The sequence below is a fragment of the Somniosus microcephalus genome, chromosome 3 (assembly GCF_052327205.1).
Source record: "Somniosus microcephalus isolate GS21.2 chromosome 3, FLI_Smic_1.0, whole genome shotgun sequence".
Classification (NCBI taxonomy): Eukaryota; Metazoa; Chordata; class Chondrichthyes; order Squaliformes; family Somniosidae; genus Somniosus; species Somniosus microcephalus.
In genome coordinates this window covers 173,034,902-173,049,309 of record NC_140989.1, presented here as the reverse complement: position 1 = coordinate 173,049,309, position 14,408 = coordinate 173,034,902, and the positions used below count along the sequence as shown (strand labels likewise).

General features: G+C 47.5%; 1 protein-coding gene and 1 non-coding gene across 2 annotated transcripts in view; one reads left to right on the top strand and one right to left on the bottom strand.

The window, feature by feature from the left end:
* LOC147121566 (retinol dehydrogenase 13-like) overlaps positions 1-14,408 on the bottom strand; it is a 202,727-nt gene that overhangs the window by 97,546 nt on the left and 90,773 nt on the right. The window lies entirely within an intron of this gene.
* On the top strand, positions 9,352-9,466 carry LOC147121568 (U5 spliceosomal RNA). The gene has a single exon (XR_015077781.1). It is a non-coding gene; the product is annotated as a U5 spliceosomal RNA (small nuclear RNA).

The window sequence follows — 14,408 nt, the reverse complement described above, 5'->3', positions numbered from 1 at the left end:
CAATGACTATCTCCAACAAGCGAGAGTCTAACATCCTGGGCGGTCACCATTGACCAGAAACTTAACTGAACCAGCCACATAAATACTGTGGCAACAAGAGCAGGTCAGAGTCTGGGTATTTTGTGGCGAGTGTCTCATCTCCTGACTCCCCAAAGCCTTTCCACCATTTACAAGGCACAAGTAAGGAGTGTGATGGAATACTGTCCACATGTCTGGATGAGTGCAGCTCCAACAACACTCAAGAAGCTCGACACCATCCAGGACAAAGCAGCCCGCTTGATTGGCACCCCATCCACCGCATTAAACATTCACTCCCTCCACCACCGGCGTACTGTGGCTGCAGTGTGTACCATCTCTGCCCCAGAGGGCTGTGAATGCTGAGTCTGTGAGTATATTCAAGGCTGAGATAGATAGATTTTTGGACTTGAGGGGAATCAAGGGATATGGAGATCGGGCGGGAAAGTGGAGTTGAGGTCGATGATCAGCCATGATCTTATTGAATGGCGGAGCAGGCTCGAGGGGCCATATGACCTACTCCTGCTCTTATTTCTTATGTTCTTATGTTCAGCTACAAGATGCACTGCAGCAACTCACCAAGGCTTCTTCGACAGCACCTCCCAAACCCGCGACCTCTTTCACCTAGAAGGACAAGGGCAACAGGCGCATGGGAACACCACCACCTCCAAGTTCCCCTCCAAGTCACACATCATCCTGACGTAAAAGTATATCGCCGATCCTTCATCGCTGCTGGGTCAAAATCCTGGAACTCCCTCCCTAACAGGGGGAGTACCTTCACCACACGGACTGCAGTGGTTCAAGAAGGCGGCTCACCACCACCTTCTCAAAGGCAATTAGGGATGGGCAATAAATGCTGGCCTTGCCAGCGACGGCCACATCCCACAAACGAATAATTAAAAAAAAACTATAATCTTCCATAGTTTCTCTCGATTCAGGAACCGTCCCTTTAGATTGGAAAATTTCGCATGTCACTCCACTATTTAAGAATGGGTAATGTCTATGGGTGTTATTTATATTGACTTCCAGAAGGCATTTGATAAAGTCCCACATAAGAGACAGTTAACTAAGGTTGAAGCCCATGGAATTGAAGGCAAATTATTGACCTGGTTAGGAAATTGGCTGAGCGGCAGGAGACAGAGAGTAGGGATAATGGGCAGATACACTAATTGGCAGGATGTGACTAGTGGTATCCCGCAAGGATCTGTGTTGGGGCTTCAACTATTCACTGTATTTATTAACGGCATAGAAAGACACATATCCAAATTTGCTGAAGACACAAAGATAGGCGGTATCGTAGGCAGTGTAGATGAAAGCATAAAATTACAAAGGGAAAGTAAATGGGTAAAACTGTGTGTGGTAAACCACTGTTATTGTTGTTCACCATTGTTGTTGTTGTTGCACACTGTTGTATCTATGCATGCCTCAGCATGCCTCTGTTGGCTCCGCCCCTGGCTCCACCCACAGGCCCAGGTATAAAAGTGACTGCTCTGCAGCCCCCTGCCTTCTTGGAACCCAGTCAACCACGAGAGGCATGCTCTGTTCTTTGCTAATAAAAGCCTTTTAGTTACTCTCCTAACTCTCCGTCTTTTATGAGTGATTGATAGCGCATCAATTTTATTAGCAAAAACAAAATGTTGGCACCAAACGCTGAGCAGCAGGCTGCTGCACCAAACGCTGAGCAGCAGGCGCTGCAGCAAATGACGGCACCAAACGCTGAGCAGCAGGCGCTGCTGCATGCCCTCAGACCAACATGCCTGGACCTAGACCCTCAAGAGGTGGGTTCGTCTACCAAGTTTGCACAATGGCTGCGTTGCTTCGAAGCTTACCTGGAAGCCTCAGCCGTGACACTAGATGGAAACAAACTAAAAATCCTGGCCTCCAAGGTGGGCCACCAAGTCTACACGCCCATCCAGGACGCGACTACCTACACGGCGGCTATCGATCTGCTAAAAGGACAATACACACGCCCGGTAAATACGGTTTATGCCAGACACCTCCTGAGATCCCGCAAACAGCAGTCCGGGGAATCGGTGGAGGCATTCCTACGGGCACTACAGATACTCGGCCGAGCCTGCGATTGTAAAGAGGTATCGGCCGCGACACACGCGGAGGGACTTATCCGAGATGCCTTCGTTGCGGGCCTCAAATCCGACTACTCCCGGCAGAGACTGCTGGAGAAGGGCGAAATCGACCTGAAGAAGGCAGTGTCCCTCGCGCTCTCGCTAGACGTGGCCCACCGGAATATGGACGCATTCTCCCCTAACCGCTCCGCACCGTGGACGCCGCAACCTTGGGTCATGGGACCGCCACCCCCGGCACCAACTGCTGCAGCGATGTCCAAGGGTCCGAAATGTTACTTTTGTGGCCAGGCAAAACACCCCAGAGCACGCTGCCCGGCGAAAAACGCTACCTGCTCTGGCTGCGGGAAGAAAGGACACTATGTCAGCGCCTGCAAAGGTAAAACCGCTAACGCCAGCAGCGCCGCGTGTGAACCGTGGGGGCAGCCATCTTGTCCGCCATCTTGGACACCTCCAGCCACGTGGGGATCGGGATCATGGGCGCAGCCATTTTGTCCGCCCTCTTGGACGCCTCCAACTCCAATCGCGGGTGACCCGGACTCAACCACCGCCTCGTCTGACGACCACAGCGACTCGCTCGACCATACGCTGGCCTCCGTGACGTTGGACCAATCTCTCCCTCACCAACTGTCCAGGTCCATGATGGACATTACGGTAAACGGCCGCGCCACTACCTGCCTTTTCGACAGCGGGAGCACGGAGAGCTTTATCCACCCCGACACGGTGCGCAGTTACTCTCTCCCGGTCCTGCCGACGCGCCATCGGATCTCTATGGCTTCCAAATCCCATTCAGCAGACGTCGGTGGCTACTGTGTAGTGACCCTTTCAGTAAGGGGCACAGAATACAAAAATTTTAAACTTCTTGTCCTGCCCCATCTCTGCGCTGCCATTCTACTGGGGTTGGATTTTCAGTGCCACCTTAAAAGTGTCACATTAGCGTACGGCGGACCCCTCCCCCCACTCACAGTCTGCAGCCAGCAGCTTTTAAATCGCCCGCCGCGCACCATTTGCAGCCTCTCCACGCTTAAAGTCTCCCCCCCCCCCTTGTTCGCTAACCTCACCCGCGACTGTAAGCCCATCGCTACCAAAAGCAGGCGGTACAGTGCCGGGGATAGGAGCTTCATTAAATCCGAAGTAGCAAGACTCCTGAAGGAAGGGATTATTGAGGGTAGCACTAGCCCATGGCGAGCACAAGTGGTGGTAGTGAAGACTGGCGAAAAACAGCACCTAGTTATTGACTACAGCCAGACGATCAATCGCTACACCCAGTTAGATGCATACCCACTCCCCCTCATATCTGACATGGTCAATCAGATAGCACAATACCGGGTGTTCTCGACGATTGATCTGAAGTCGGCATACCACCAGCTCCCCATCGGGGCTGAGGACCGCCAGTACACAGCTTTTGAAGCTGACGGTCATCTCTACCACTTCCTCCGAGTCCCCTTCGGCGTCACCAACGGGGTTTCGGTCTTCCAAAGGGAGATGGACCGAATGGTTGACCAGAACGCGCTGCAGGCCACCTTCCCCTATCTAGACAACGCCACCATCTGCGGCCACGACCAGCAGGACCATGACGTTAACCTACAGAAATTCCTCCGTACGGCCCAGCGGCTGAATCTAACATACAACAAGGACAAATGTATGTTTCGCACCACGCGCCTCGCCATTCTTGGCTGCGTAGTGGAGAACGGAGTCATCGGCCCCGACAGAATGCGCCCCCTTATGGAGCTCCCCCTCCCCCACTGCCAAAAAGCACTGAAGAGATGCCTAGGGTTTTTCTCTTACTATGCTCAGTGGGTGCCCAACTATGCGGACAAAGCCAGACCCCTCATCAAGTCCACCTCCTTCCCCCTGACAGCAGAGGCATGTGCAGCCTTCACTCTCATAAAAAAAGATATTGCGAAGGCCACAATGCACGCAGTGGATGAGTCCATCCCTTTCCAAGTGGAGAGCGACGCATCCGACTTCACCCTAGCTGCAACCCTTAACCAGGCGGGGAGACCCGTGGCCTTTTTCTCAAGGACCCTCCAGGGCCCCGAGATTCGACACTCCTCTGTCGAAAAGGAGGCCCAGGCCATTGTGGAAGCGGTGCGACATTGGAGGCATTACCTGGCCGGAAAACGATTTACCCTGCTCACTGACCAGCGTTCAGTAGCTTTTATGTTTAATAATAATCAGAGGGGCAAAATCAAGAACGACAAGATCTTGAGGTGGAGAATTGAACTCTCCACCTACAATTACGATATCTTGTACCGGCCCGGGAAACTCAATGAGCCCCCAGATGCCCTATCACGTGGTACATGCGCCAACGCGCAGGTCGATAGACTGCAGACCCTCCACAATGACCTCTGTCACCCGGGGGTCACCAGGTTCTTCCATTTCATCAAATCCCGTAACCTGCCCTACTCCATCGAGGAGGTCAGGACCATGACCAGGAACTGCCGAATCTGTGCCGAGTGCAAACCGCATTTTTATAGGCCAGACAGAGCAAGCCTGATCAAGGCCACTCGCCCCTTCGAGCGCCTGAGCGTCGATTTTAAAGGGCCCCTCCCCTCCTCTGACCGCAACGTGTACTTCCTCAACATAATTGATGAGTACTCCCGTTTCCCGTTTGCCATCCCGTGCCCGGACATGACCAGTACCACGGTCATTAAATGTCTGAATGACCTTTTCGCCTTGTTCGGCTTCCCTAGCTATATCCATAGCGACTGGGGCTCATCCTTTATGAGCGACGAACTCCGTCAGTACCTGCTCACGAGAGGTATTGCTACAAGCAGAACCACCAGCTACAACCCCCGGGGGAACGGCCAGGTGGAAAGAGAGAACGCGACGGTTTGGAAGGCCGTCCTCTTAAACTTAAAATCTAAGGGCCTTCCGACCTCTCGCTGGCAGGAGGTCCTCCCTGCGGCGCTCCACTCCATTCGGTCACTGCTTTGTACGGCCACCAATGCCACCCCCCATGAAAAAATGTTCACTTTCCCCAGGAAGTCCACATCGGGGACCTCGCTACCGACACGGCTGACGTCTCCAGGACCCGTCCTACTGCGGAAGCACGTGAGGTCTCATAAAACGGACCCCCTGGTCGAGAGGGTGAGCCTCCTCCATGCCAACCCCCAGTATGCTTACGTGGCGTACCCGGACAGGCAGGAGGACACAGTCTCCATACGAGACCTCGCACCTTCGGGTGCCCCTGAAACACTACCATTGCGGAAGGACACAGTCTCCAAATGAGACCTCGCACCTTCGGGTGCCCCTGAAACACTACCATTGCCATCCACCACCACCCACAACCCAACCCCGGTAGACGGCATGCCGCAGCCCCAGGACCCGTCATTGACCACCCAACCACTCAATGAGACGCCAGATTCAACGTTGGATGCTGCACCATCACCGCCGCCACCACGACGATCAGGACGGCATACAAGGCCACCTGATAGACTTACTTACACGAACCTTTAGTACACTTCACCCTGCCGGACTCAATTTTAAACAAGGGGTGAATGTGGTAAACCACTGTTATTGTTGTTCACCGTTGTTGTTGTTGTTGCACACTGTTGTATCTATGCATGCCTCAGCATGCCTCTGCTGGCTCCGCCCCTGGCTCCACCCACAGGCCCAGGTATAAAGGTGACTGCTCTGCAGCCCCCTGCCTTCTTGGAACCCAGTCAACCATGAGAGGCATGCTCTGTTCTTTGCTAATAAAAGCCTTTTAGTTACTCTCCTAACTCTCCATCTTTTATGAGTAATTGATAGCGCATCACTGTGGCAAATGGATTTCAATGTAGACACATGTGAGGTCATCCACTCTGGACCTAAAAAGGATAGAGCAGGGTATTTTCTAAATGGTGAGAGGCTAAAAACAGTGGAGGTCCAAAGAGACTTGGGGGTCCAGGTACATTGATCATTAAAATGTCATGAACAGGTACAGAAAATAATCAAAAAGGCCAATGGACTAGAATACAAGGGGGTAGAAATCATGCTACAGCTATACAAAACCCTGGTTAGACCACACCTGTGAGCAGTTCTGGGCACCACACCTTAGGAAGAATATATTGGCCTTGGAGGGAGTGCAGCGTAGATTTACCAGAATGATACCCGGACTCCAATTACGAAGAGAGATTACACAAATTAGGGTTGTATTCCCTGGAATTTAGAAGGTTAAGGGGTGACTTGATTGAAGTTTTCAAGATATTAAGGGGAACAGATAGGGTGGATAGAAAGAAAGTATTTCCGTTGGTTGGGGATTCTAGGACTAGGGAGCATAGTCTAAAAAATAGAGCCAAACCTTTCAGGAGTGAAATTAGGAAACACTTCTACACACAAAGGGTGGTAGAAGTTTGGAACTCTCTTCCGCAAACGGCAATTAATGCTAGATCAATTGTTAATTTTAAATCTTGCATTGATAGATTTTTGTTAAACAAAGATATTAAGGGATATGGGCCAAAGACGGGTATATGGAGTTAGGTTGCAGATCAGCCATGATCTCACTGAATGGCGGTACAGGCTCGAGGGGCTAATTGGCCACTCCTGTTCCTATGTTCCTAAAATAAATTAGAGATCTGCTGTTGTTCAAAGAGCATTTTCTCAGCCCAGTGATTTTAATGCTAAACAACTACCCACCTCCCCCCCCCCCCGCCGCACTCCATATTAGAGATTTTGTCAATACAGTGCAGGGGGAGACGACTGTGGTGAAGACAGCATACTGAACCTACATAAATTGAGCAGCATCCGTAAGTTGCTGAGCCACATGCTGATGATGCGTGATGACTGGAATGTTGGAATAAATGACTTCGCAATGATCCAGGAATGGCTTTCGCCAGTGGGACGACCTTTCCTACGCTGTTGGCAGTGCACAATCCTTCAACACTATTCTTTTTGTTTTTAGCCCAGTGAAGTTGGGAAGGCATTGCACGGGATGAATTAACAGATGAAGTTAGGAACATCTACACAAATCTTATTGTATTGAGTTTTGCACAAACATATTTTTGAGCATGGGATGGAAATGGACAATGAATTTTGGTCTGGGTCCCTATCCCTCTCCCCCTTGTCCTTGCATTCCACGATCTGTGGGCCATGTAGGGAATACAGTGTCCAGCGAGATATCTGCGCTCCTCTAATCCTGCCCTCTTGAGCATCCCTGATTATAATCGCTCAACCATTGGTGGTCGTGCCTTCTGTTGCCTAGGCTGTAAGCTCTGGAATTCCCTGCCTAAACCTCTCCGCCTCGCTACCTCTCTTTCCTCCTTTAAAACGCTCCTTAAAACCTACCGCTTTGACCAAGCTTTTGGTCATCTGCCCTAATTTCAACTTATATGGCTCGGTGTCAAATTTCTTGTAATATAATACTCCTGTGAAGCGCCTTGGGACGTTTTACTACATTAAAGGTGCTATCTAAATACAAGTTGTTGTTGTAATAGACACTCACAATAATCTCATAATTTAGCTGTATAGAAAACATAGAAACATAGAAGATAGGAGCAGGAGTAGGCCTTTCGGCCCCTCGAGCCTGCTCCGCCATTCAACGAGATCATGCCTGATCATCCAAATTCAGTGCCCTGTCCCTGCCTTCTCGCCATACCCCTTGATCCCTTTAGCCTTAAGAAATATATCCAACTCCTTCTTGAATATATTTAATGAACTGGCCTCCACTGCCCTCTGTGGTAGAGAATTCCACAGGTTCACCACTCTCTGGTTGAAGAAATTCCTCCTCATCTCAGTCCTAAATGGCTTACCCCTTACCCTTAGGCTGTGACCCCTGGTTCTGGACTCCCCGACCATCGGGAACACCCTTCCTGCATCTAATCTGTCTAGTCCTGACAGAAATTTATAAGTTTCAATGAGATCACCTCTCATTCTTCTAAACTCCAGCGAGTACAAGCCTAATCGACCCAATCTCTCCTCGTACGTCATTCCTGCCATCCCAGGTATCAGCCTGGTGTATCTTCGCTGCACCCCCTCCATGGCAAGAACATCCTTCCTCAGATAGGGCGACCAAAACTGCACACAATACTCAAGATGTGGTCTCACCAAGGCCCTGTACAACTGCAGCAAGACATCCTTGTTCCTGTACTCAAACCTTCTTGCTACGAAGGCCAACATACCATTTGCCTTCTTAACCGCCTGCTGCACCTGCATGCTTACCTTCAGCGACTGGTGCACAAGGACACCCAGGTCTCGTTGCACTTCCCCTTCTCCCAATCTATTGCCATTCAGATAATAATCTGCCTTCCTGTTTTTACCACCAAAGTGGATAACCTCGCATTTATCCACATTATATTGCATCTGCCATGCTTCCGCCCAATCACCCAACCTGTCCAGATCATACTGGATTTTCAGGGCATCCTCCTCACAGCACACTCTCCCACCCAGCTTTGTGTCGTCTGCAAATTTTGAGATATTACATCCAATTCCCTCGTCTAGATCATTAATATATATTGTGAATAGCTGGGGTCCTAGGACCGATCCCTGCTGTACCCCACTAGTCACTGCCTGCCACTTGGAGAACGACCCGTTAATTCCGACTCTTTGCTTTCTGTCTGCCAACCAGTTCTTTATCCAAGTCAATACCTTGCCTCCAATCCCATGTGCCTTAACTTTGCATGCTAGTCTCTTATGCGGGACCTTCCTTTGGTTTTGTTGAAATGGGACTTTGTTGTTTTATTTTAAACATCTTTTTAGTTGGGTGACATGTTAGATTTTTGTATCATTGGTTCAAGTACCTTCAAGGGGCACTTGTGCAGTCCTGGCAGTGGGACAACTCAGTGCCACCCCTATTGGTCTATTTAAAATCAGTCCCTCCTTCCTGAACTCTGACCCATAAAAAGTTGGGATTAAAGTGCAAATACCAGAATGCAGGATTGACCACGCCAGACGCGGAGCTTCGTTTTCCTCACGTTTATTTATTAAAATCACCTCGTGAGCACAAAGACTGAGAGAAGAAATAATAAACTTCCGGCTAACTAAGCTGCTCAGTAACTATAATCCGGAACATCTCCTTCCCGCCGGCCATTGGTGCAGCCTGATCTGCCCCGCCCCCTTATCTACATAACCAGAATGCCCTGCGAAAATAGATTAGTTATTCCTCTTTCTGTGGAAGATACTGAGAGTTTTCAGTTAGTTTTTATAATGAACTCTATTTTAGTTAAATTGGGCTTTCTGTGGTATCGATGTTGACTGTCGGTGTGGTCGCTCAGTACGTCGTTAAAGAGGTGGGTTTGTGGTGGGTCTGGAGTAGCGGCAGTGGATATTCCGTACACTCTGGTTTCTCTTCAGATCGTATAAATCTTTCGCCTTTTACTAAAGATTTCCGTGGAGAGGAACACTCGGAGTTTTAATTAATTTTTTGAGGCCTTGCCTTTGGTGGGGCTTGTGTTGAAATAAATATCAGATTGTTTTCAATGGTGTTGGACCTTTCATTAGAATAAAGTGGAGTGTGTCTGCAGGCACGTTGTTGTTATTTGAATAACCAATTTGCTGATGCGTTGAGCCTCAAAGCACCTTGCCACGTTAACGCAAACTATTCCAGTTACTTGGAACCTTAACAACGCCTAATCAACTTGGAACATTAAGGCCTAATCACCGGAGCTTTCAAAGAAGTATGAAAACTTGTTGGAAGGGCTCTTCCCGTCAGCTCCCTGCTGCACGCTGTCCTCAGAAGAATCCAAGAAATTTACAGCACAGACGGAGGCCATTCGACCCATCGTTCCTGCCGAAAAACAACTATCCAGCCTAACCCCATTTTCCAGCTCTTGGTCAGTAGTCTTGTAGGTTACAGCACTTAAAGTGCATATCCAACTACTTTTTAAATGCGATGAGGGTTTCTGCCTCAACCACCCTTTCATGCAGTGAGTTCCAGACCCCACCACCCGCTGGGTGAACAGATTTCTCCTCAACTCCCCTCTAATCCTGCCAATTAATTTAAATCTCTGCTCCTTGGTTATTGACCCTTCTGCTAAGGGAAATATCCACTTTATCTAGGCCCCTCATAATTTTATATACCTCAATCAAGTCTCCCAAGTGGAAATTTAAAAAGTCAAAGAAAAATGAGAAGACAAAAGTGCAGGGTAGCGATAGAGGTAATGATAACCAGAGTGCAACAGGAAGGGACAGAGCGTATACACATAAGAGTGTATCAAAAAGAGGGGTCAGAGTAGGGAAAAATCGTAAAAAGACAAAATTAGAAGCTCTATATCTGAACGCACGCAGCATTCGTAACAAGATAGATGGGTTGACAGCACAAATAGAAATAAATGGGTATGATCTGATAGCCATTACAGAGACATGGTTGCAAGGTGACCAAGGCTGGGAACTGAATATTCAGGGGTATTTGCCATTTCGTTAGAATAGACAGAAAGGAAAAGGAGGTGGTGTAGCTCTGTTAATAAAGGATGAGATCAGTGCAGTAGTGAGAAACTATGTTGGCTTAGAAGATCAAGACGTAGAATCAATTTGGGTGGAGATAAGGAATAATAAGGGTAAGTAGTCACTGGTGGGAGTAGTCTACAGGCCCCCAAACAGTAGCCACACTGTAGGACAGAGTATAAATCAAGAAATAATAGAGGCTTGTAAGAAAGGTACGGCTATAATCATGGGAGATTTTAATCTTCATATTGATTGGACAAAGCAAATTAGCAAAGGTAGACTTGAGGAAGAGTTCTTAGAGTGTATGTGGGAAGGTTTCTTGGAACAATATGCCGTGGAACCAACCAAGGAGAAGACTATTTTAGATCTGGTAATGTGTAACGAGGCTGGATTAATTAATGATCTCGAAGTGAAGGATCCTCTTGGGAAGAGTGATTATAGCATGGTAGAATTTCAAATTCAGTTTGAGGGTCAGAAAGCTAGGTCTCAAACTAGTGTCCTGAACTTAAATAAAGGTAATTGCAATCCTCGGTTCTGAGGGACTGCCTAAGAAGGAGAAGAATTACAAAGGTATGAAGGCAGACTTGGTTAAAGTAGACTGGGAAAATATATTACAGGGTAAGACTGTAGAAAAGCAGTGGCAAACATTTAAGGAGATATTTCATAACACTCAGCAAAGATATATTCCAGTGAGAAAGAAAGACTCTAAGAGAAGGATGAACCATTCGTGGCTAACTAAGGAAGTAAAGGATGGAATCAAATTGAAAACAAAGGCATACAATGTTGTGAAGAATAGTGGAAGGCCAGAGGATTGGGAAATTTTTTTAAACCAGCAAAGGACAACTAAATAAATGATAAAGAGAGAGAAGATAGCTTATGAGAGTAAGTTAGCAAGAAATATAAAAACAGACAGTAAGAGCTTCTACAGGTATATAAAAAGGAAGAGAGTAGTTAAAGTAAACATTGGTCCCCTAGAGGATGAGTCTGGGGAATTAATAATGGGAAACAGAGAAATGGCATAGACTTTGAACAGATATTTTGTATCGGTCTTCACGGTAGAAGACACTAAAAGCATCCCAATAATGGATAATTAAGGGGCTATTGGGGTGGAGGGGAACTTAAAACAATCACTATCACTAGAGAAGAAGTACTAGGCAAACTAATGGGACTAAAGGTGGACAAGTCCCCTGGACCCGATGGCCTGTATCGTAGGGTCTTAAAAGAGGTGGCTGCAGAGATAGTGGATGCATTGGTTGTAATCTACCAAAATTCCCTGGATTCTGGAGAAGTCCCAGTGGACTGGAAAACCGCAAATGTAACGCCCCTATTTAAGAAAGGAGGGAGACAAAAAGTAGGCAACTATAGACCAGTTAGCCTAACATCTGTCATTGGGAAAATGCTGGAGTCCATCATTAAGGAAGTGGTAGCAGGAAATTTAGACAATCATAATATAGTCAAGCAGAGTCAGCATGGTTTTATGAAAAGGAAATCATGTTTGACAAATTTGCTGGAGTTCTTTGAGGATGTAACGAGCAGGGTGGATAAAGGGAAACCAGTAGATGTGTATTTAGATTTCTAGAAGGCATTTGATAAGGTGCCACATAAAAGGTTACTGCACAAGATAAGAGCTCACAGGGTTGGGGGTAATATATTAGCATGGATAGAGGATTGGCTAACTAACAGAAAACAGAGTGTCGTGATAAATGGGTCATTTTCCGGTTGGCAATCAGTAATTAGTGGGGTGCCACAGGGATCAGTGCTGGGGCCTCAACTATTTACAATCTATATTAATGACTTGGATGAAGGGACCAAGTGTAATGTAGCCAACTTTGCTGATGATACAACGATAGGTGGGAAAGCAAATTGTGTGGAGGATACAAAGAATCTCCAAAGGGATATAGATAGGCTAAGTGAGTGGGCAAAAATCTGGCAGATGGAGAATAATGTGGGAAATTGCGAGGTTATCCAGTTTGGTAAGAAAAATAAAAACTTATATTAGGAAAAAGAGGGTGGTCAGGAGCAATGTGGACCCTTGAAAACTGATATCGGTGGTATTGTCAATGATAATAAGGGAATGGCGGACATGTTGAATAATTACTTTGTGCAGTATTTACAGTAGAAGAGGAGGATAGCATACCAGAAATCTCAAGGAAACTAATATTGAATCATAGACAGGGCCTCAATAAAATTAATGTAAGCAAAATAGCAGCAATGAAGAAAATAATGGCACTAAATAGTGACAAATCCACAGGATCAGATGGTTTCCATCCCAGGGTTTTAAAGGAAGTAGATGAGCACATTGTAGATTCAGGATTCAGGCTTGGGCTGATAAGTGACAGGTAACATTCACATCACAGAAGTGCCAGGCAATGACTATCTCCAACAAGCGAGAGTCTAACATCCTGGGCGGTCACCATTGACCAGAAACTTAACTGAACCAGCCACATAAATACTGTGGCAACAAGAGCAGGTCAGAGTCTGGGTATTTTGTGGCGAGTGTCTCATCTCCTGACTCCCCAAAGCCTTTCCACCATTTACAAGGCACAAGTAAGGAGTGTGATGGAATACTGTCCACATGTCTGGATGAGTGCAGCTCCAACAACACTCAAGAAGCTCGACACCATCCAGGACAAAGCAGCCCGCTTGATTGGCACCCCATCCACCGCATTAAACATTCACTCCCTCCACCACCGGCGTACTGTGGCTGCAGTGTGTACCATCTCTGCCCCAGAGGGCTGTGAATGCTGAGTCTGTGAGTATATTCAAGGCTGAGATAGATAGATTTTTGGACTCGAGGGGAATCAAGGGATATGGAGATCGGGCGGGAAAGTGGAGTTGAGGTCGATGATCAGCCATGATCTTATTGAATGGCGGAGCAGGCTCGAGGGGCCATATGACCTACTCCTGCTCTTATTTCTTATGTTCTTATGTTCAGCTACAAGATGCACTGCAGCAACTCACCAAGGCTTCTTCGACAGCACCTCCCAAACCCGCGACCTCTTTCACCTAGAAGGACAAGGGCAACAGGCGCATGGGAACACCACCACCTCCAAGTTCCCCTCCAAGTCACACATCATCCTGACGTAAAAGTATATCGCCGATCCTTCATCGCTGCTGGGTCAAAATCCTGGAACTCCCTCCCTAACAGGGGGAGTACCTTCACCACACGGACTGCAGTGGTTCAAGAAGGCGGCTCACCACCACCTTCTCAAAGGCAATTAGGGATGGGCAATAAATGCTGGCCTTGCCAGCGACGGCCACATCCCACAAACGAATAATTAAAAAAAAACTATAATCTTCCATAGTTTCTCTCGATTCAGGAACCGTCCCTTTAGATTGGAAAATTTCGCATGTCACTCCACTATTTAAGAATGGGTAATGTCTATGGGTGTTATTTATATTGACTTCCAGAAGGCATTTGATAAAGTCCCACATAAGAGACAGTTAACTAAGGTTGAAGCCCATGGAATTGAAGGCAAATTATTGACCTGGTTAGGAAATTGGCTGAGCGGCAGGAGACAGAGAGTAGGGATAATGGGCAGATACACTAATTGGCAGGATGTGACTAGTGGTATCCCGCAAGGATCTGTGTTGGGGCTTCAACTATTCACTGTATTTATTAACGGCATAGAAAGACACATATCCAAATTTGCTGAAGACACAAAGATAGGCGGTATCGTAGGCAGTGTAGATGAAAGCATAAAATTACAAAGGGAAAGTAAATGGGTAAAACTGTGTGTGGTAAACCACTGTTATTGTTGTTCACCATTGTTGTTGTTGTTGCACACTGTTGTATCTATGCATGCCTCAGCATGCCTCTGTTGGCTCCGCCCCTGGCTCCACCCACAGGCCCAGGTATAAAAGTGACTGCTCTGCAGCCCCCTGCCTTCTTGGAACCCAGTCAACCACGAGAGGCATGCTCTGTTCTTTGCTAATAAAAGCCTTTTA